A 24,805-nucleotide genomic window follows, 5' to 3' on the forward strand; every position below is an offset into this window, starting at 1 on the left:
TCATAATTTTAAATTCACTTGCACTTTGGGGAAATCTTCTTAAGGAAATGGTGGGACAATGTCCAAGATTGGTGATTAAAGCATTGTTTATAACAATGAAAAATTAGAAGCAACTTACATGTAGATAATTAAAATAATCATGTGGTTTTTATCTTTTAATCTAAGAGTTCTGTGATACTTTCATAATCAATCCTTATATTCAATGAAGAAATTGGTTATTTAAAAATACATATTACTGTATCCACCTTGCTGATATTTAAGAATTTTACATCTATATTACCAATTAAGAATAGTCCATGACTGACTTATTTTGTCCTCCCTTGACTAGTTATTATTAAGGTTATACCTTAATAAAATGAGTTAGGTGGCTGTCTCTAATTGCTGCTCTCTGTTGAAATTTGTATTTGATTCTTCACTAAAAGTAAGCAAAAGATATGCAATACATTTGAAAAGAAATTACCAAGTATTACTGAAGGACATAAATACCTGATTAAAATACAGAGATATATCTGCTTAGATCTGGGAAGACTATATATCATAAAGATATCAATTCTGGCCAAAAATACTCCATAAAATTCAGTGGAATTCCAATACAAATCTTCTCAAAGTTTCTCATTGAATTTGATGAGTTGATTTTAAAATTTATATATCAAAACAAATGGTCAAGAATATTGAAGTATTCTAGTTAATTTTAAGACGATACAGTACTGGCATACAGGCATATAAACCAAAGAAAAAGAAACATAACCATGCATATATGGTTTTATTTGTGGATTACCAGTGTGAGCTCTTTATGTTTAGCAGTGTTGTGTTGGCTGTAAGATCTGTGGTCCGCAAATTATTTCTGGAATATTTTCTCTTTCTCATTCTTCCTTAATTATCTAATTTCTCCTCTTTATTTTGTCAATTGTTATGGGGAATGAGAATCATTAATTTGAAGAGAGTAAACCTCCACAATAACTTAAACTGATATTGTATCTCTACTATGAATGTCATTTCATAATCTGTTTGGAAACATTAAATAGTCCATTTATTTACTGATACACTTGTGGGCCTCCTCACTATTCATATATCTGAATGTGGCCTTTAGCAACATACAGTAGTAGAGAGTGTATCTCTATAATTCCATGCTCTCAGTATGACAAACTTCATTAATCTTTTAGGTTCTGGTAAAAGATATATCTAGTATCTGTATCACCTCCCAAATGGCTATCTGCTGGATTCAATTGTTTTATAATTTTAGATAGTTTTAGCTTGGGAACTTAGTTTAAATGTATTTATACAATTAAATGTATTCACAAATACTATGACTTGAGTAGCCCTGTCAAAACTCTCATGTTGCAACTTAATTGCCAATGTAATGGCATTGGTGGGGGGGGGAGGAGATTCGGGGGTTCTTTAAGAGGTGATTAAGACACGAAGATTCTGTTTTCATGAATGGATTAATGCTGTCATGGAAGGAGTAGGTTAGTTATCAAGAGAATGGGTTTGTTATAAAAGCAAGTTTGGCCTCATTTCCTCTGTCTTGTATGCTCACTTCTACCTTTTACCGGTCTGCCATGAGATGACTCTCACCAGATGCTGGGAACTATGCTCTTGGATTTCTCAGCCTCCAGAACTACTAGTCAAATACTCCTGTTTTCTTTCTAAATTCCCCAGTCTGTGGTATTCTGTTATAGCAGCAGAAAATTAGCTAAGACAACAAAACTCTGGGAAATGGTCATATTCTAAGTGAATCAAGAAAATAAAATCCACTCAGCTATTTATTTCATTTTCTTGTCCTTTACTAAAGTACGCTAGCATAAAACTGGTTGAGATTAATTAACTAAGGTACTGTTAAGTTATACTACATTAAAGAAGTTGCAAGCAAGAGGCTACATCCAAACTTCAGATTTAATCAATAGCTATTAACTAATCAAAAATTATTCAATAAATAATTTTGGAATATTTGTGTCAGATGCAGAGGTGGATTTTACATGAAGCTAATGAAGCTTAAGCTTTATTACCTCTGTATAAGTCCTTTCTGGTACCTAATTTTGTGTTTAAATATTTAAATTATTTTTCTTAAGTAGTAGTCCTCAAATTGTAAAAGCTTCAAGCCCTATGAAACATGAATCTACCCCAGGCCAGATACCTGGCCATTATGATTCTCACAGACTAGTGGACTATGTTACCACATGCTTAGTTTTCAGAATCATGTGTGTGGAAAACCCAACTGCATACTGCCTAGAACAGGCTGAATCTTTCTACAATGTATACATAGATTAAAACATCACATTGCACCCTATAAATATACATAATTGTTAATTTTTAAAAAATCGTGTATGGGAGAGAGGCACAAGAAAACATTGTAAGATGTACAGTTTTTTATTTTTTGTTGTGCTGGTCCCTTTTGGGTGTCATTGTATAAGATTAAAATGGTATATCACAAATCTAATTGGAAAATGTAGATGGCAAGAGATGGCCACCCAATCAGGGTTACCTAGCTGGTGAATGGTTAGATTATAAAAGTGTTACTAACTTGGAAGCAATTTTTCAGAAAATATTCAGAAGAATGAACCACTTATGTCAATCTCAATTAAAATTTTATTATTTACCATTTGACAGTTTGACTTACATTAGTCTCATTATTTAGCTCTACTAAGTGAAACTGGCTTCCATTCACCAAAAGATAAACTGAAAGTCTTTGGCCATGATCCGGCTTTCAAAATTTACACATAATTCTGTATCATCTATGATCTACAATTAAAGACTTGCTGTTCCTGGGTTCTCATTGCTTTTCACAGAGGAATTTGAATGTGCTAGAAAAATGAATATGCACATTTATAGTAAAAAGTATTTAAAGCTAAATAAATCTTGAATAGAGTTTCGTCTATGAAACATACTTTGGATCAGTTATTGACAGGTAATTAGAACTATCATGACGTATTGATATTGTTATAACCTTTTCTATTTTTTATAATGTTTCTTGATTGATAGTTTTATGAGATATGGAACAGCTTATACATATTTAAGATTACTGTGTTCCCATCCTCTGAGATATCTTTCTCAGTTCAAATCAATCGATAATTGAATAATTTTATTCATATTCTACAGCTTTACAGGTTTAAACCTTATCCAAAATCGCCTTCAGAACATTCAAATTCATGCTGCTCTATGTCACCTAAATATAAAAGCTTACAATGTTGATACAATTCTTTTTCTACATATTTAAAAATAACATTTCTTTTCACAGGACAAATATGATCAATAAGGAACGATCAGGAATATTAAGAATCAGGAATATTGTTTATTATACTATGTTAATATTTTAGAATTTTTGTATTTTGTAGATGTGAGGAGAATGTAACTTTCATAAGTAATGTTAAATGTTTCAAGAAGTAATGTTAAATAACTTATATTAATAGAAATATAAATTGCAGATACCAGTTTTCAATGTCTATATGAATGTTGTATAGACTTTATGTCAAAATGATGAATAATCATTTTAAAAATGAAAATATATGGAAAGAGCCTATATTTTATGTTACCAAATGAAGAATGTACTTGGGATGTCACATATTTTCATGTTAGAATATGTTTTGGGGAATTATGTGTTTTTGAAGGTTTTGTAGAACCAATAAGTAAAACCAGCTACTTCCTTTCAGGAGTTAAATTTTTGACTACTGTTTGAATGTTGTCTATGGGATTTTATCCTTATGTCAATTTTAACCATTTGTATTTTTCTAGAAAATTACTTATGGTGAGGGAGGAGACTTCAAGATGGTTGACTAGAGGCATCTTAACACTCACCTCCTCTATAAAGAAGGACCAAAATAGCAAGTAGATAATCACATATTGAATAGATGATCTAAGAAAAACACTGGAATTCATCAGGTAAGGGACAGGAAACCTTTGAGACTTGGAAATAGAGGAGAACAAAGCTGCTAGCCTGACCACTGATGGCAGCCTTGCACCCCCAGCAACAGAGTTGCCACATACTCGCACATACCTTCAGGGAGACCAGTGAACAGCTTGCTTTGGCACCATCATGGGGCCTGAGGACAGGCCTGCCCTGCCCTGACCAGTGTTGCCCAACTGCACCATCCAGGGGTCTGGGGGTTGATGCACCCTATCCACCACAGCCAGTGCTTGCACACATCATCAATGAGTCTCAGGATAGGCCTGTATGCTGCTGCCACTGGTGCCTGCATACACTATTGGGGGGCAAAGATCAGACTTGCCCTGGCCACCACCACCAGTGCCTTAGCACACTGTCAGTGACCTGGGTATTGACCCACCCTGCCACTGCTGCCAATGCCCACAGGCATCATTGCGGGACCTGACAACAGGCTGTCTTGCCCTTTACCACCACTGTTGGTACCCAAACATACTGTCCAGAAGATTAGTGATTGACTTATCCTACCTATCACTACTAGCACCTGTGCATGCTTTCCAGGAGCCTGTAGTGAGGATGGCCCAGGCTATTGCCATCACCACCACAAGTACCCACCCACATGAACCACCTGGGACTCTAGGGACAGACCCACCTTGCCCATTACCACCATTGGTGCCAGTACATGCCAGTTGGGGGCCTGAGGGTTAGTTACCCACTGCTACTGACATTGCAGATGCCATGCATTCTGCCTAAAGGTCCAAGGACATACCCACCCACATGGCCTACTACTGCCACTGCTGGCATACGAACAAGCCACCTAGAGGCCCAAGGATCAGCTTGCCAGGACCTACAGCCAGTGCCCACTATGCTGCCCAGGGGCCTAAGAACTGGCACACCGCTGGGGCTTGAGAACCAGCCTACCTGGTATCCCTAGCCCCAGCAAAGCCTCATCACAGCCTCCACTGACAACCATAGCCTAAGCCACTAAAGAGCTCACAGAAACCACTGATTATAGTCAAAGGAATAAAACAGAGACTACATTACTATGCCCAACTAGAATCAGAGCCAAAGTGCTCGACCAACACTATAATTAGATCTATAGTAAGATGTTTTTCCCTATGAAAATCAATCCATAAAATTGGTAGAAGTAGCTGATACACTGGATGTGCAGATATCACCATATGGACAAAAGAAACACCTCCAAAGGAATACAATAATTTTCCAGCCACAGATTCCAATGAAAAAGAAATCTATAGAATACCTGAAAAAGAATTTAAAATAATCTCAATGAGATACAAGAGAACACAGAAAACAATACAGAAAAATCAGGAAAACAATTCATGATCTGAATGAAAAATTCAACAAATTTGACATAGATATAAAAAAGAACCAAATAGAAACCTTAAAATTGAAGAATTCAATGAATGAAATAAAAAATATAACCAAGAGCTTCAATAATAGATTAGATGAAGCAGAAAAAAGAATTTCAGGAATTGAAGACAAATCTTTAAAAATAACTCAAAAAGTATTTAAAATTATATATGAAATATGGGATACCCAAAGCAACTAAATATCCAAATTTTGAGAGTTCCAGAGGGAGAAAGAAGTTGGAAAAGGCAAAGAAAACCTTTTTAACAAAACAATAACTGAAAAGTGCCCAAGTCTTACAAGAGATATAGCCATCCAGATACAGCAAGCTCAAAGATAACCGAATTACATTCAACCCACAAAGAGTTTTCTGAAGGCACACTATCAAACTATCAAAAGACAAAAACAGCAAGAAAAAAGCATTAATTCACATATAAGAGAATCCCCATCAGACTAACAGCAGATTTCTCAGCAGAAACCTTAAGGGGCCTGGAGAGAATGGAAGTATTCAAAGTGCTGAAAGAAAAAAACTTCCACCCAACTGCACTATAACCAGCAAAGCTATAGTATAAAAATAAAGGAGAAATAAAGTCTTTCTCAGACAATAGAAAAAGCTGGGAATTCATCATGACTAGACTGGCCATACAGGAAATGTTTAAGGGACTCCTAGATCTGGAAGCAAAGGATGATATCTACCATCATGAAAACACAAAGTATAACTCACCAGTAGAGCAGACACACAAAAGAGAAAGGAGCCAAATAGTATCACTGTGGAAAACTACAAATCACATTATAAATGAGAGGAAGACAGGAACAAAGGATTTACAAAACAACATGAAAATAAATAGCAAAATAACAGGAATAAGTACTCTTCTATAACTCTTCTACTCTTCTGTTATTCAGTAATAACCTTGAACGTAAATGTATTAAATTCCCCACTTAAAAGATACAGACTTGCTGAATTGATTTTTTAAATGACTCAACTATATACTGTCTACAAGACACTCACTGACCTATAAAGACACATACAGACTGAAATGAAGAAATGAAAAAAGATATTCCATGCAAACAAAAACCAGAAGTGAACAGGAGTAGCTATATTTATATCAGGTAAAACAGACTTTAAGCCAAAAGCTGTAAAAAGAGACAAAAAGGTCATTAAATAATGATAAAGGGATCAATTCAGCAAGAGGACATAAAAATTATATATATACATGTGTGTGTATTTATACATATATATGTACATATTTATATATATATACATACACACATAAAACACCATAGGACCCACATTCAAAAAGCAAGTATAACCAGACCTGAAGAGAGATAGACTCTAATACAATAGTAGTACGTGACTTCAACATCCACTCTTAGCATTAGATCATCTAGACAGAAAATAAAGAAACATTGGATTCAAACCTGACTTTAGACCAAATGGACCTAACAGACATTTACAGAACATTTTATCTAACAGCTACAGGATACATATTTTTTCTTATTAGCACATGGAACCTTCTCAAAATAGACAATATGCTAGGCCACAAAAAAAGTCTTAACAAATTTGAAAATGAAAATCATATAATGTATCTTCTCAAACTACAATGGAATAAAACTAGCAATCAACACCAATAGGGAGCAGAGACCTCCGGAGCAGCCTGGAGAGCAGCGGCAAGGGAAGTAGTCAAATCTCACCCACAGACACCACCTACCGGATCAGAAACTAAACAAGGCATGTAAATACCCAAACGAAAACCTAAAGGAAAGAAGCAACAAATGATTGACATGGGAAGCAATCAGTGAAGGAACTCTGGAAATATGAAGAACCAAATGGAAACCACACCCCCAAAGAGGAGCACCAGCCCCTTAGAAATGGACACCAACCAAAATCAGGCAAGCAAAATGACAGAAGAGGAATTCCGAATGTGGATTATAAGAAAATTCAACGACTTGCAAGAGCAACTCAATAACCAACACAAAGAAACCACAAAAAGCCTCAGACCTGGAACAAAAGTTCACTAAAGAAATCGATACAATGAAGAAAAGTTTAACTGAACTCCTGGAAATGAATCAATTCAGAGAACTACAAAATTCAATTGAAAGCCTCAAGAATAGGGTAGATCAAACAGAAGAAAGAATCTCAGAGCTTGAAGATAACACCTTCCAGTTAAATAAATCTGTCGCAGAGAAACAAGAGAAAAGAGCAAAGGCTACAAAAGATGTGGGATTATGTGAAGAAACCTAATGTGAGGGTCATAGGGTTACCAGAAGGGGAAGAAGACAACACTCAAGGGTTGGACAAGCTATTTGAAGATATAATAGAGGAAAATTTCCCAGGCCTTGCTAACAGTCTCGATATACAAGTTAAAGAAGCTCAGAGGACCCCTGCGAGATTCAATGCAAACAGGAAGATGTCACAACATGCAGTCATCAGACTGACCAAAATATCAACTAAAGAGGCCATTCTAAGAGCTATAAGATGAAAGAAGCAAGTAACATACAAGGGAAAGCCAATTCGAATAACACCAGACTTCTCTACTGAGACTTTACAAGCAAGGACAGACTGGGGCCCCATTCTCACTCTTCTGAAACAGAACAATCCCCAGCCTAGAATCTTATTCCCTGCAAAACTAAGTTTTGATTATGAAGGAGAAATCAAGACATTCACAGATAAGCAAAGACTGAGGGAATTCACCAAGACAAGACCAGCCCTTCAAGAAGTACTCAAAACAGTACTTCTGTTTTAAGTACTCAAAACTTACCCACGGATCAGCACAGTAAACACTCACAAATGTAAATCTACTCAAAGCTAAAGATCAAAGCCCAGACACTACAATGGCTCAAGAGAGAAAACAAAGCAACAAAGTTCAACCCAACATAATGAACAGAAAACTGCCCCACCTATCAGTTATCTCAATAAATGTGAATGGCTTGAACTCCCCACCCAAGAGACATAGGCTGGCCGAATGGATAAAAAAACCCAAGCCAAGTATCTGCTGCCTTCAGGAAACACATCTAACCTGCAAGGATGCAATTAGACTAAAGGTAAAGGGGTGGAGGACGATATTTCAAGCAAATGGAAGCCAAAAGAAAGCTGGCGTGGCGGTGCTGATTACAGATAACTTAGTTTTTAAATCATCAAAAGTAATAAAAGACAAAGAAGGTCCCTATATAATGGTGAAGGGTACAGTTCAACAAGAAGACATAATAATTCTAAATGTATATGCACCCAAACTTGGTGCACACAAATTCATAAATCAAACTCTACTTGATCTAAACAAATGGATAAACAACAACACCATAATAGTTGGAGACTTTAACACCCACTGACACCACAGGACAGCTCCTCCAAACAGAAAATCAACAAAGCAATAATGGACTTAAACAGAACCCTAGAACAAATGGGCCTGACTGACATTTACAGGATATTCTACCCCAAAACCACTGAATATACATTCTTCTCATCAGCTCATGGGTCATTCTCTAAGATTGACCGTATCGTAGGACACAAAGCACATCTCAAACAATTTAAAAAAATAGAAATTATACCATGTATCTTTTCAGACCACAACAGAATAAATGTAGAAATCGATCCTAACAGGAGTCCTCATTTCTACACAAAGTCATGGAAACTAAACAACCTTCTGCTGAATGATCACTTCATAAACGAGGAAATCAAGATGGAAATCAAAAGATTCTTTGAACTAAACGACAAAGGTGACACAAGTTACCAAAACCTGTGGGACACAGCTAAAGCAGTCCTGAGAGGAAAGTTCATTTCCATAAATGCCTATATCCATAAATCGAAAAGATCACAAATAGACAACCTAATGAACTGTCTTAAAGAGCTGGAAAAAGAACAGACCAACCCCAAACCCAGCAGAAGAAGTGAAATCATTAAGATCAAATCAGAACTAAATGAAATTGAAAACAGGGAAACTATATGGAAGATTAATAAAACAAAAAGTTGGTTCTTTGAAAAAATAAACAAAATAGACACACCATTGGCTAGACTAACGAAAAGCAGAAAAGAAAAATCTCTAATAAGCTCCATCAGGAAGAATAAAGGAGAAATTACAACTGATGCCACAGACATACAAGATATAATTTATGAATACTACAAAAACCTCTATGCACACAAACTGGAAAATGTGGAGGAAATGGACAATTTCTTAGAAACATACAGCCTCCCTAGGCTCAACCAGGAAGAAATAGAATTCCGGAACAGACCAGTATCAAGTAGTGAAATTGAAACAGCAATAAAAAACCTTCCTAAAAAGAAAAGTCCTGGACCAGATGGTTTCACACCCAAATTTTACCACACCTACAAAGAAGAACTGGTGCCTATCCTGCAGGAATTGTTCCACAACATCGGGAAGGATGGAATTCTCCCCAACACATTTTATAAAGCGAACATAACCCTGATACCAAAACCAGGAAAGGGTGGAACAAAAAAAGAAAACTACAGACCAATATCACTTATGAATATAGACGCAAAAATTATCAACAAAATCCTAGCCAATCGAATCCAGGTGCTTGTCAAGAAAATAATTCATCACAACCATCCCTGAGCTTCATTCCAGGGATGGTTCAACATATGCAAATCTATAAATGTAATCCACCATATAAGCAGAAGCAAAAACAAAGACCATATGATCCTCTCAATAGATGCAGAGAAAGCATTTGACAAAATTCAACACCCTTTTATGATAAGAACTCTCAACAAAATAGGTATAGAAGGGGCTTACCTAAAACTGATACAAGCCATATATGACAAACCCACAGCCAATATCATACTGAATGAGGAAAAACTGAAAGCATTCCTACTTAAAACTGGAACAAGACAAGGTTGCCCACTATCTCCACTTACGTTCAACATAGTGCTGGAAGTCCTTGCTACAGCAATCAGACAAGAGAGCGGAATTAAGGGCGTCCAAATGGGAGCAGAAGAGATCAAACTCTCACTCTTCACTGATGACATGATATTATACCTAGAAAACCCCAAGGATTCAACCAAGAGACTCTTTGATCTGATAAATGAATTTGGTAAAGTCTCAGGATACAAAATCAATACACAGAAATCAGAGGCATTCATATACGCAAACAACAGTAAAAGTGAGAACCAAATCAAAGACTCAATTCCCTTCAAAATAGCAATAAAGAAAATAAAGAACCTTGGAATATATTTAACTAAGGGGGTAAAAGACCTCTACAGGGAGAACTATGAAACGCTGAAGAAGGAAATAGCAGAGGATGTAAACAGATGGAAGAATATACCATGCTCATGAGTCGGCAGAATCAACATTGTTAAAATGTCTATACTACCTAAAGTGACCTACAGAGTCAACGCAATCCCTATCAAAATACCATCATCATTTTTCACACATATAGAAAAAACAATTTTACACTTCGTATTGAACCAGAGAAGACCCCATATAGCAAAGTCAATCCTAGGCAATAAAAACAAGTCTGTCAATTTACCAGACTTCAAACTATACTACAAGGCTATAGTCATTAAAACAGCTTTTTACTGGCACAAGAACAGGAACATTGACCAGTGGAACAGAACGGAGAACTCGGATATAAAACCATCCTCATATAGCCAACTAATCTTTGACAAAGCAGATAAAAACATACACTGGGGGAAAGAATCCTTATTCAATAAATGGTGCTGGGAAAACTGGATAGCCACATGTAGAAAACTGAAACAAGACCCACACCTTTCACCTCTCACAAAAATTAACTCACACTGGGTAACAGACTTGAACCTTAGGTATGAAACTATTGAGAATTCTAGAGGAAAATGTTGGAAATACTCTTCTAGACATTGGCCTAAGCAAAGAATTTATGAAGAAGACCCCAAAGGCAATCACAACAGCAACAAAAATAAACAAATGGGACCTAATGAAATTAAAAAGCTTCTGCATAGCCAAGGAAACTGTCAAGAGAGCAAACAGACAACACACAGAATGGGAGAAAATTTTTGCAAGCTACACATCTGATAAAGGGCTGATAACTAGAATCTATTTAGAACTCAGGAAAATCAGCAAGAAAAAAATCAAACAACCCTATCAAAAAATGGGCAAAGGACATGAACAGAAGCTTCTCAAAAAAAGAGAGAATAATGGCCAACAAACATGAAAAAATGTTCAACATCTCTAATCATCAGGGAAATGCAAATCAAAACCACAATGAGATATCACTTTACTCCAGTGAGAATGGCCTTTATCAAAAAGTCCCCAGACAACAAATGCTGATGTGGATGCGGAGAGAGAGGAACACTCCTACACTGCTGGTGGGACTGCAAACTAGTTCAACCTCTGTGGAAAGCAATATGGAGATAACCTCAAAACGAAACGAGTAGATCTACCATTTGATCCAGCAATTCCACTACTGGACATCTACCCAAAAGATCAAAAGTCACTTTATGAAAAAGACACCTGTACTCGAATATTTATAGGAGCACAATTCACAATTGCAAAGCTATGGAAACAACCCAAGTGCCCATCAGTTCATGAGTGGATTAATAAAATGTGGTATATGTATACCATGGAATAACTACTCAGCTTTAAGAAACAATGGCAATACAGCACCTCTTGTATATTCCTGGATACAGCTGGAACCCATTCTACTAAGTGAAGTATCTCAAGAATAGAAAAACCAGCACCACATGTACTTACCAGCAAATTGGTATTAACAGATCAACACCTAAGTGGACATATAGGAGTAACATTTATCAGTGTCAGGAGGGTGGGAGGGAGGAGGAGGGGAGGGGTATATACAACCACAATGAGTAAGATGTGCAACGTTTGGGGGATAGACATGCTTGAAGCTCTTAGTCGAGGGGGGAGGGGGACATGGGCAATATAAGTAACCTTAACACTTGTACCCCCATAATGTGCCAAAATAAAATAAAATAAAATTTTAAAAAATCACCAATAGGTACTATGGAAACTATAAAAATACATGTTAATTAAAAAAATATGTTCCTGGGTTAATGAAGAAATTAAGAAGGAAATGAAATGGAAAATACAACATACTAAAACCTATTGGAATATAGCCAAAGCAGTGTTAAGAAGGAAGTTCATGGCAATAAATGCCTACATAAAAAAGTGGAAAGATTTCAAATAAACAACCTAATATAACACTTCAAGGAACTAGAAAAGCAAAAACAAACCAAACCCAAAATTTGTAGAAATTAAGAAATAATAAAGATCATAGCAGAACTAAATGAAATAGAGATTGGAAAAAAATATAAAAGATTAACAAGATAAAAAGTTGGCTTGTTCAAAGATAAAAATTGAGAAACTGCTAGCTAGATTAATCAAGAAATAGAGAAAACTCAATAAAATCAGAAACAAAAAAGTTGACATTTTAAAACTGATATCACAGAAATACCAAGGATCGTTAGAGACTATTGTGACCAGTGCACCAAGTTGAAAACAGTAGAGGAAATGAATAAATTCCTGGACACATACATCCAACAAAAATTGTTTCAGGATGAAATAGAAAGCCTGAAGAGACCAATAATGAGTAACAAGATTGAGTCAGTAATAAGTTTTCCAACAAAGAAAGCCCAGGATCAATGGCTTTATGGCTGAGTTCTGTCAAACTTATAAAAAGAACACACACCAATTCTTCTCAAACTAATCCAAAAAATTAAAGAGGAGGGAATTCTTTCTGTCTGAAAGTCCATTATTATCCTGATAACAAAACCAGATAAGAGCACAACAAAGAAAGAAAACTACAGGCCAATATCTCTGATGAACATAGATGCAAAAATCCTCAACAAAATAGTAGCAAATTAAATCTAACAACATATCAAAAAGATAATACACCATGGTCAAGTGGGATTTATCCCAGGGATGCAAGGATGACTCAACACATGTAAATTAGTGTGATGCATCACATTAACAGAATAAAGGGCAAAAACCATATGATCATGTTCATAGACACGGAAAAAAGCATTTGAAAAAATACAACATCCCTTCATAATAAAAACTCAACAAATTATACATAAATGGAACATACTTCAACATAATAAAGACCATATATGACAAACCCACAGCTAACATCACACTAAACGGGGAAAAGCTGAAAGCCTTTCATCTAAGAACAAGATAGAAATGCCCATTTTTCACTATTCCTAATGAACAGAGTACCAGAAGTTCTAGACCAAGCAGTCAGCCAAGATAAAAGATATCCAAATTGAAAGAGAAGAAGTTGCATTGTCCCTCTTTGCAGATGACATGATCTTATGTATAGAAAAACCAAAGCCTCTATGAAAAACTCTTGAATTTGATAAATCAATTCAGTAAAGTTTCAGGACACAAAATCAACAAACATATTCCTAGGTAAAAGATCTCTACAGGGAGATATGGAATAATAGTTACCAGAGGCTGAGAAGAGTTCATGGTATGGGGTGGATGAGGAGATGTCAGTCACTAGATACAAACATACAGCTGGATACAAGGAATAAGTTGTAGTATTTGATAGCACAGTAGGGTGGCTAACAGTTAACAATATGTTGTATATTTCAAAATAAGTAGACATTTGAAATGTTCCCAGCCAAAAGAAATGATACATTTTCAAGGTGATGGATATCTAAATACCTTGATTTGATTATTACACACTATAGGCATGTATCAAAATGTCACATGTACCTCATAAATATATACATTAGGTATCAGTTAACAGATAATTTTTTTACTTTTTTATTAAGTTTTCATGTTTATTAAACTTAGTGGCATAAATTATTCTAATAATATAAAAATTATTTTGATATTTCTACATATTGCTATGGAGTGATAATCAGGGTATATTAAGTTTAAAAAAACAAGTTGCTAGTTTATTTAGTATGCTACATTTTATCTAATAATGGGGATATAGATGTGTATATATAGATATATTTAGTTATATATTTTTTCTATAAAGACAGACCATAAGCAAAAGTAACAACCTAAAAGAGAAGAAAAGGAGCAATGTGAATAAAACATAGATTGAAACTAGACATCTCTGAATTTTTTAATGATCTGACTTTAGAGCCATATACATTTTTACATAATTATAAAGACAAAAAGTAGTTCCCCAAAATCAAAATCAAAATGAAATAAATGAATTAAATAGTAAAGTTGTCCCTTGGAATCCATGGGGTATTGGTTTCAGGATCCCCCCATGGATACCAAAATCTGCAGATGCTCAAATTCCTTATATGAAATAGTATACTCAATTTCCACGTATACTTTAAGTCATCTCTTGAATACTTACAATACCTAATAGAATGCCTACACAACACTCCATTAATGTGAATTCAATAGAGTATGTGGCCTTTGGCAAATTCAAGTTTTGCTTTTTGGAACTTTGTGTAAATTTTTTTGCCCTTATATTTTTGATGTGTTTTTGGTTGAGTCCATGGATGCAAACTCAGGGATATGGTAGACTGTCTGTATATCAAGTTGGTGGCATAACTATATGAAAATAATTATTTCAAGTCACTTTAAAATATATACGTGTTTTATCCCTTGTGGGATGTATGTATGAACAAAGGAATTGCAAAGAAATCTTAGAATGTTTTCATAATTTTACTAGTAATATTTGTAGAATTATGCTAAAACCATTTCTATAAACATTGTATAATAAAGGTCAGCAAAGTACAGGCCTGTGAGCCAAATCCACCATGCAACCAGCGTTTATTAGAATACAGCCATAGTCAGTTGTTTACATATTACTTATGACTGTTTTGAGCTACAATAGCAATGTTAAATAGTTGTGACAGGGACTGTGTGGCCTGCAAAACCATGTGTGGCTATCTGGCCCTTTCCAAAAAAAACAGTTTGCCAACCCTTGTTCTAGCTCTTTCCCCTAGAATATAATTACAAACTCAGGACAGGTTAAACATCCCAAATCCGAAAATCTAAAATCCAAAATGCTCCAAAATCTGAAACATATTGAGCAACAATCTGATCCTCAAAGGTGATGCTTATTGGAGCATATGGATTTCAGATTTTTAGATTTGGGATGCTCAACCTGTAAGTATAAAGCAAATATTGTAAAACAAAACAAAACAAAACAAAAAACCCCAAAACTAAAATCCAAATAACTTCTGGTCCCAAGCATTTCCAGTAAGGCATACTGGATTTTGAACTCATAGTTTTAAGCACTCAAGCACCTAATCTATGAACTCTGGTAACCACCATTTGCTACTAAAAGAAACTATAAATATTAATATGTGGAGATATGGATGATTCCAGGTTTGGGGTACCTTTTGAGACAAGAAGGAAACTATCAGTAATGCTGATCATTCCAATAGGACTCAGGAGCAAGTTTAAAGGCGCTTCCATGACCAAAGATGGGTGCCAAACTATGTCATCAGTATTAGAATAAATAACTCTTCAATGCCCAAACATCAATGAACATACACAAGCATCAGGAATACCCAGTAACATCAGGACCTCATCAAACAAACTAAATAAGGCACCAGTGACCAATCTCAGAGTGATGGACCTATGGTGACCTTGCAGACAAAGGATTCAGAATAGCTGTTCTGAAGAAACTCAATGCACTTCAAGACAACACAGGGAATTTAGAAGCCCATCAGAGAAATTTAACAAAAAGATTGAAATAATAATAATAATAAAATCAAGCAGTAATTCTGGAGTTGAAAAATTGCATTGACAAGTGAAAAATGCTTCAGAGTCTCTAAACAGCAGGACTGATCAAGGAAAAGAAAGAATTAATGAGCTCGAAGATGGGCTATTTGAAAATATACAAGCAGAAGAGAAAAAGAGAAAACGAGAACAAAGAATTTTTAAAAATGAAATATACATACAAGATCTAGAAAGTAGCCTCAAAAAGGCAAATCTAAGAGTTACTGACCTTAAGGAGGAGGCAGAGAGAAATTGGGGTAGAAAGTTTATTCAAATAAATAATAACAGAAATTTCCAAACCTAGAGAAAAATATCAATATTCAAATACAAAAAGGTCATAGAATACCAAGGAGATTTAACCCAAACAGAACTACCTCAAAACATATAATAATTAAGCTTCCAAAGGTCACAGACAAAGAAAAGTTCCTAAGGGAAGAAAAAAGGAAAAAATAACATATAAAGGAGCTCTAATACATCTGACAGAAGACTTCTCAGTGGAAACTTTACAGGCCAGGAAAGAGGGACATGACATATTCAAAGTGCTGAAGGAAAAAAACCTTAACCCCTAAAATATTATATCCTGCAAAAATATTCTTCAAACATAAAGGATAAAGACTTTCCCAGACACACAAAAGCTGAGTGATTTTATCAACACCAGACCTATCATTCTTCAATCTGAAAGAAAAGGACATTAACAAATAACAAATCATCTGAAGATACAAAATTCACTGGTGACAGTAAGTGCACAAATATAGATTATAGATGTAACTGCAGTATATAAACCACTTATATCTTGAGTAGGAAGACTAAAACCTATCAAAAATAGTATATAAAGATGTTAATGGAAACAAAAAATTAAAAAAAAACAAGCAATGGAGTTAAAGTGTAGAACCTCTTTACTTCTTTTAGATCTTTTTCCTTGTTTGTTTGTAAGGAGAGTTGTGGTATGTTTAAAATAATTGGTTATAAGATTTTTTTGTAAGCCTCACGGTAACCTCAAATAGAAAAACCTACAACAGATAACAAAAAAATAAATAAATAAATAAAAAGCAAGAAATTAAAACACACTACAAGAAAATCACTTGTACACAAAGGAAGTCAGCAAGAAAGGAAGTCAAGAAAAGCCCACAAAATAACAAGAAATCAAACAACAGGGCAATAGTAAGTCCTAATATAGTAATAACAACATTGAATGTAAATGGACTAAACTCTCCAATCAAAAGACATAGATATACTAGCTGAATGGATTAAAATTAAAAAAAACAAGTCCTAACTATAATATATGTTGTCTACAAGAAACCCTTCACCTATAAAGACACAGAGACTGAAAATAAAGGAATGTAAAAAGATATTATATGTAATGGAAACCAAAAAAAAAAAAAAGGAGTAGCTGCACTTCTATCAGATAAAATAGATTTCGAGACAAAAACTGTAAAAAGAGACAAAGAAGGTCATTATATAATGATAAAGTAGTCAATTCATCAAAGGATGTAACAATTCTAAATATATATCCAGCTAACACTGGAGCACCCTCACATATAAAACAAGTATTATCAGAGCTAAAGAGAGACATCGACCCCAGTGCAATGATCATTGCAGACCTCAACAACCCACTTTCAGCACTGGACAGATCATCCAGACAGAAAATCAACAAAGAAACATCAGATTTAATGGTACTACATACCAAATAGACCTAATAGGTATTTACCTAATAGGTAAATACCTATTAGCTAAATACCTAATAGGTATTTACAAAAATTTTTATCCAACAGCTGCATAATATGTGTTCTTCTTAGCACCCAAATCATTCTCAAGGATAGACCATATGTGGCCATAAAGCAAGGCTTAAAAATTTTTTTTAAAAACTGAAATAATTAAAAGTATTTTCTCTGACCACAATGGAATAAAAGTAGAAATCATTAACAAAAGGAACACTGGAAACTACACAAACACGTGGAAATTAAACAATATGCTCCTGAATGACTAGTGGGTCAATGAAGTGATTAAGAAGGGAATAAAAAATTTTCTTGGAACAAATGAAAATGAAAACACAACATACAAAAACCTATGGGACATAGAAAAAGCAGTATTAAAAGGAAAGTTTATAGCAATAAGTTCCTACATCACAAAAGCAGAAAAACTGCAAATAAACAACCTAACAATGAATCTCGAAGAACCTGAAAAACAAGGGCAAACCAAACCCAAATCAGTGGAAGGAAACAAATAATAAAGATCAGGGAAGAAATAAATGAAGTTGAAACCAAAAACACAATTAAAACGCCAACAAAACAAAAACCTGTTTTTTAAAAAAGATAAACAAAATTGGCAAACCTTTACCCAGACTAAGAAAATAGAAGACCCAAGTAAAGGAAATCAGAGATGAAAAATGAGACATTACAACTGACACTGCAGAAGTTCAGAGGATCATTAGAAACTACTATGAGCAACTATAGGCCAATAAATTCAAAAACCTAGAAGAAAGATAAATTTCTAGGCACATGTAACCTACTAAGATTGGACCAGGCAGAAATCCAAAAACTGAATAGACCAATAACAAATAACTAGATAGAAGCAGAAAAAAAAAAGTCTCCCATCAAAGAAAAGGCCAGGATCAATGGCTTCACTGCTAAATTCTACAAAACATTGAAAGAAGAACAAATACCAATCCTACTCAAACCATTTCAGAAAATTGAGGTGGAAGAAATACTCCCAAACTGATTCTATGAGGCAAGTCAATGAATAGTCAATAGAGAAAACTCAACAAAGTAAAAAATATTGATTCATTGATAAACTTCTAGTTATACTGATCAAGTTAAAAAGGGAGAAGACATAATTTACCATTATCAGAACTGGAAGAGGGAACATTGCTACAGATCCTACATACATTAAAATGATAATAAGGAATATAAGGAACAACTTTGAGCCAATCAATTTGACAAATAAATCGGGCAAATTTCTTGGAATCCCCCCCCCCCGAAAGCTCTAATATACTACTGAAATTAAAAATGACATAAGTGCAAAATATGCCATATCCATGGACTCAATATTTTTTAGATGTCAGCTGTACCCAAATTGATTCATAGATTTAATGCAATCCCAATGAAAATCTCAGTACATTTTTAAAAAAACTGACAAGCTGGTTATAAAATTTGTATGGAAATGCAAGAAAGCCAGAGTAGTTAAAATAATTTTTATAAAGAACAAATTTGGAGAATTACAGTGCCTGATTTCAAGACAATAAATAGTAACCAAGACAATTATGATACTGGCCAAAATACTGACCAGCATTTCTAAATCTTGGCAGTATCATCATTTGGGTCAGATAATTCTTTGTTGTGGGGAGCTGTCTTGTGCATTGCAGGATGTTTAGCGGTATCCCTGGCTTCTACCCACTATATACCAGTGCCACCATAGTTTTGACAACCCAAATAGTTTCCAGACATTGCCAAATATTCCCAGGGGTGGTTGGAGGAGGGTATAAAATCACCCTCATTGAAAACCATTGGTATAAACATAAATCAATAGACTAGAATACACAGTTCAGAAATAGTCCCACACATATAGGCCAAATTGATTTTCAAAGAGGTGCAAAGGCAATTCAGTGGAGAAAGGAGAGTTCTGAAACAGTCGGACAAACATATGCAAAAAAAAAAAAAATACAAAGAAATTAAAACAAAAAACCCTTCAACCCACACCCTATTCCATTAAAAAATTAACTAGAAATAGATCATAGACCTAAACATAAAAGCTAAAATTACCCAATTTTTTGAAGAAAATATGCAACAAATATAACACATTAATTGTAGCCTAGGTTAGTAAGGCAAAGATTTCTTAGATCTGACTCAAAACGCCCAACGTTTGTAATAAATTCCAGTTACAAAAGAGTACGTATATATAAAATACATATGTAATTACATATAAATTAAATTACAGAAAAGTTAATCTATAGTGGGGAAAAGCATATTGGTTGATTCCTGGGGCTAGGGGAGGGTGACTAAAAAGAGACCTTTTGATGGAAATGTTCTATAACTTTGTTGTGATGGTGATTATGTGATTATACAATTGTCAAAACTCATTGAATTGCCCATTTATAATTGGTGAATTTTATTGTATTTAAATTATCCCCTTAATATTGTAAAGTTAAAATTAACATTTTTAGTGGATTGAAACATATTAAATATTTTTAAAATTAATGCATTTATAATGATAATATGAAGAAACCTAATTGGTAACTCTTAGAGAATGCTAGGGAAATAACTTATTATTTTGATATCTGATAAATATAGATAAAAAATCAAGCATTTACCCTTTCTTTTCTATATGAATTGTATCTCAGGGTGACTCCAATAACAAGGAGGAAATTTTTTTTAAGAATTCCAGCTAACAAATGAAGAAGGTATGAAAGAATATCACCACTGTCCAGCCCTAATAAAATAATGGATGTTGGCTGTGATCATAGTTTTCTATGGAAGGCTTAGGAGAATTTTGTAATTATTGGATTAAGTTGATAAGTCCTGAACCCACTGATCTACCTTAACATCACAAGAAGAAAAACCTAACATGATCTGTCACAATACCTATAAAGCATCTTTGCCAAAACAAAACAATTTTTTTGTGCATATGCACGCGTGCGCACACACACACACTCATTATTGGTTTATGGATATACAGGAGACTGAAAGAACATTTTAAGAACTTCAAAGATAAGGAATTGGCACAATTCAGAATATGGGAAACTCTTCAAGGCAAAAAGTTCAATTTATTCAACAGAGAAATGACAAAACTCACGGAAATAAGAAAGGTAGCTGGAACTCAGATTAAAATAGTCATGGCAGCCAGCTTCCCCCAGAGCAAGTGACCCAAGAGAAAGGGGACAAAGAAGAAGCCACTCTACCTTTTACTAACTAGTTGCAGAAATCACATAGCATAACTTCCACTACATTCTATTTATTAGAAGCCAATTACTAAATCCAGCCCATATTCAAGGCAATGAGAGGATGAGAAGCCACCACTTGAACAAAAGAGCATCAAAGAATTTGTGGAAATATTTTAACAGTACCATATCTTCTTTCCCTCTTTTAATCCTTTTGCTTTCAGAGATTTTGTCTGATACTTGGCTTTGGCAGCATTTGTTTGTATTATTTGCCAAAGTTTGAATGTATGTGGCCCTCCAAAATTTATATGTTGGAACTTAAAACCCAAAGTGATTGTATTAAGAGTCAGGGCCTGTGGGGAAATGATTAAGTCATGAGGTTTCCACCCTCACGAATTGATTCATGTTCTTATAAAAGATTTTGAAGAGAGCAATCTAGTGCCTTTTTTTGTTTCTTTTTTGCCCTTCTGTCCCCTTCTGCCACATGAAGACATAGCATTTGTGCCCTCTGGAGGATACAGCAACAAGATGTCATCTTAGAAACAGAGAGTGAAGCTTTAGGACACCAAATCTGCCAAGACCTTGATCTTGGACTTCCCATCCTCCAGAACTGTGAGAAATAAATTTCTATTATTTGTATTTATCCAATCTATGGTATTTTGTTATAGCAGCACAAATGAATTTAGATGATATATTTTGCCATTGAGCCTTCCTATGTAATTGTGGGTGTATTTTTAATATGTAACATATATCTGGATATTTTAAAAATTCAATCTTATGGTCTCTGATTTTCAACTGATGCAATTAATTCATTCACAGTTATTATAATTTTACTGATGTTTAGACATTCCTGCTACCTTATTTTGTGTTTTCTATTTATCATACCTTTAATTATTTCCTTTTGATTATTTCCAATTTGCTTTTTAAAAATTTATCCATGTTTTCTTTGTTGTGTTTTTCCCATTTATTGGTTCTAAAGTTATACCATTTGTATCAGTCAGCTAAGGCTGTCATAACAAAATACCACAGACTAGGTGGCTTAAAAAACAGAAATTTATTTTCTCACCATTTCAGAAGCCCAAAGTCCACCATCAAGCTGTTGCCAGGTTTAGTTCCTCTCAAAACTTCACTCATTGGCTTGCAGATGGCCCTCCCTCCGTCCACACACATCCCTCGTGTCTTTTATACTTCTTATAAGGACACCAGTCATATTGGATGAGGGACCCACCCTAATAGCCTCATTTCACTGTAATTACCTCTTTAAAGGTTCTATCTCCAAATATAGTCACATTGAAGATTAGAAGATTCAACATGTGAACTGTGAACAAGGGGATGGATATAATTCAGTACCTAAAACAGCCATTCCTGTTCTTTTGCTGAATCCTTAAATTCTTAACATATTCATATCAAATTATTTTTCTATAAATACCTAGAGCTTAATCAGTTATCTACTTACTCTACTTTTCTCCACTCACTCACCCTACTCTTCCTGTTGTAGCATCCCAATTTTTCATCCTTGCTTAACCAGGAACACTTTCCCATTCCTAGTATCCTTTTTCTCAGGGCCTGGAGAACTTTTGGTGCTCCTCCCAACTTTGACAGCAGACTTTTCCTCTAGATATTTTGGTTTGGGCTTTCTTTCTTCAGTCTTACTCTGTTTTACAGTTTTCAGTAGATTCCTCACAGCTTCTGGATTGTCAAGCATTCTTGTTTTGAATTCCAGTTATAAATCTTAAAAATACATACATATACACATGCGTCTTCCATCATTTCTAGAGATTTGACATAAGAGGGAGATAGATTTATGTGTATATTCCACCTAGTATCTTAAAACAGAAGAGGTACACTTCATTTGGTAGTTAATTCTTCTGACTAGAGAGTTCTGATTGGGAGAATTTAAACTTGGAACTCCAAGCTAGGTTTGAATCAATAGAGGCCAAAAAAGTCTATATTTAAAATATTTAAAATTACAATTATAATGTATGTAATAAATGGTAAGTCTTGTTTCAGAAGCTAGCAGGTATAAAACTCCTCTATATAAAAAACAGTGCCAAGGAAGCAATTCTATGTCAACTTGATCACCAAGCAAGTGCTTAGGAGTGGCAGATGTAAGCCACCCTACAAAAATCATGCCAATGAAAGACAAACTACCCAACAGTATCATGCCAAGGGAAGGCACAGATGGCTGGAGAGCAGCAGCTATAGGTCTTTTTATAGCATTATCAGATGGCACAGTCGACATTCCAACTGGCCCTATGCCAATGGCCAAGGTAATTAGGGATGCCAACATGAGAATATTCAGAAGGCATACTCATCCTCACACCATCCAACATGAAGCCAGAGAACCAATCTTGGGTGGCTTTTAAGCCACAATGAGTAAAGCAAAATGAGTAGCTCTTATACCACAGTAATAATTAGTTTGGAGAGGTTACCTGAATTTTCAAAAGCTGAATAATATCCTAAAGACAAATAATACCAGCATTTCTGTCACCAAAGAAACAGACTTGCAAACCATACATCTTCTACCTAGAGAATGCATAGACAGTAAAAAGTCTAGATCTATAACAATAAGTGACATTTTATATTTTTAAAATAATCTAGAAGTTACAGAATTCTCAAGTATAGTACAAAGATCATTTTTTTCTGAACCATTTGAGAGTAAAGTGCCAACATACCTTTGACTACTTTAGCATTTATTTCCTATAAATTAGGCCATTCTCCTATATAACTGTAATCAAAACATCAAAATCATGAAATTAACACTGATAATCATTGCTCCTACTTAATCACTGAACTTCACCAATTGTTCCAATAATGCTTTTCATATCACAAAGTTCCATTTCTAGATGCATTTAGTCATTATGTCTCTTTAGTTTCCTTTAGTATAGAATAGTTCTTTGGTCTTTCTTATTCTTATACGAACTTGAAATTTTTAAAGAGTATGAGCTAGTTATTAGAATGTCTCTCAATTGGGGTTCCACTGATGCTTCCTCATGACTAGATGCAGGTTATGCACTTTTTTGCAGGAATGCCATAGAAACGCCAGCCCCTCCTGTGATATATACTGCAATATATAAAGTGACAAATATTTGTTCCATAATTGATGATAGTCACTTTGATTACTTATCAGGGTGACTACCAGCCTTCTTCACTGCAAAGTTACTCTTTTCCCCTTTGTACATCATACATATCTTATGGGAAAATATTTTGAGGCTATGTAAATATCCTGTTTCTCACAAAACTTCCCTCAATAGTTTTAGCATCCATCATTGATTCTTGCCTTATTCAATTGTAATATTACTACAATGTTTTCCAAATTGACATTTTTCTAAATCTACTATTAATTTTACATTTAGTAGTTGGCTTTACTTATTTACTTACTTGTACCATTATGGACTCATGGTGTCTTATTTTATATTATGTGTTATAATCATCCCACATATTTTGATATATTGTTTTTCATTAAAATTCAATTCAAAATATTTCCTAATTTCTTTTATGATTTCTTTTTTAATTCATGAGATTTTTAGAGATGTATTGTTAATTTTTAAATATTTGGGAACTTCATAGATATCTGATGTTACTAACTTGTACTTTAATTCCTTTGGTATTATATTTCAATATTCTATTTTTTTATAGACCAATATATAGTTTATGTTTAGTGAATATGCCATGTACATTTTAAAAGAATTTGTATTCTGTAGTTGTTGTATATAAGTTCAAAAATGTCATTTAGGTCAAGTTGGTTCACATATTTTATGTATTCATGATGTTTTGACTACTTGTACTGTGTATATTACTGTACACTAGACATTGTAGATGTTACATTGTGAGGAGTGTGGATTATAATGTCTTTTTTAAAAGGGTATTATTGAATTTTGTCCTAGCAGGGCATTAAGTTAGTGATGAGTCATTTTGATCCTGTCAAGCTTGGTTTTATACTTTTTAAAGACAGATCTATTTCAGTTTTGTACATGGTCTTAGAATGTGGCCCTTATTCTTAATGCACTTCTGGATTTCATGTAAATGTTCAGTAAGGTTACT

The 24,805-nt window shown here is 34.4% G+C and overlaps 1 protein-coding gene and 1 long non-coding RNA gene across 4 annotated transcripts in view; both read right to left on the bottom strand.

Annotated features, from left to right (window-relative positions):
• Positions 1–24,805, bottom strand: part of WDPCP (WD repeat containing planar cell polarity effector) — a 327,586-nt gene that overhangs the window by 104,923 nt on the left and 197,858 nt on the right. The gene's annotated exons all lie outside the window — the stretch shown is intronic.
• LOC142870043 (uncharacterized) lies at positions 14,586–24,384 on the bottom strand. The gene is made up of 2 exons (XR_012918569.1): positions 17,627–24,384; positions 14,586–17,581 (listed from the first exon to the last, which is right to left on the bottom strand). It is a non-coding gene; the product is annotated as an uncharacterized LOC142870043 (long non-coding RNA).

The sequence above is a fragment of the Microcebus murinus genome, chromosome 3, assembly GCF_040939455.1.
Source record: "Microcebus murinus isolate Inina chromosome 3, M.murinus_Inina_mat1.0, whole genome shotgun sequence".
Lineage (NCBI taxonomy): Eukaryota > Metazoa > Chordata > Mammalia > Primates > Cheirogaleidae > Microcebus > Microcebus murinus.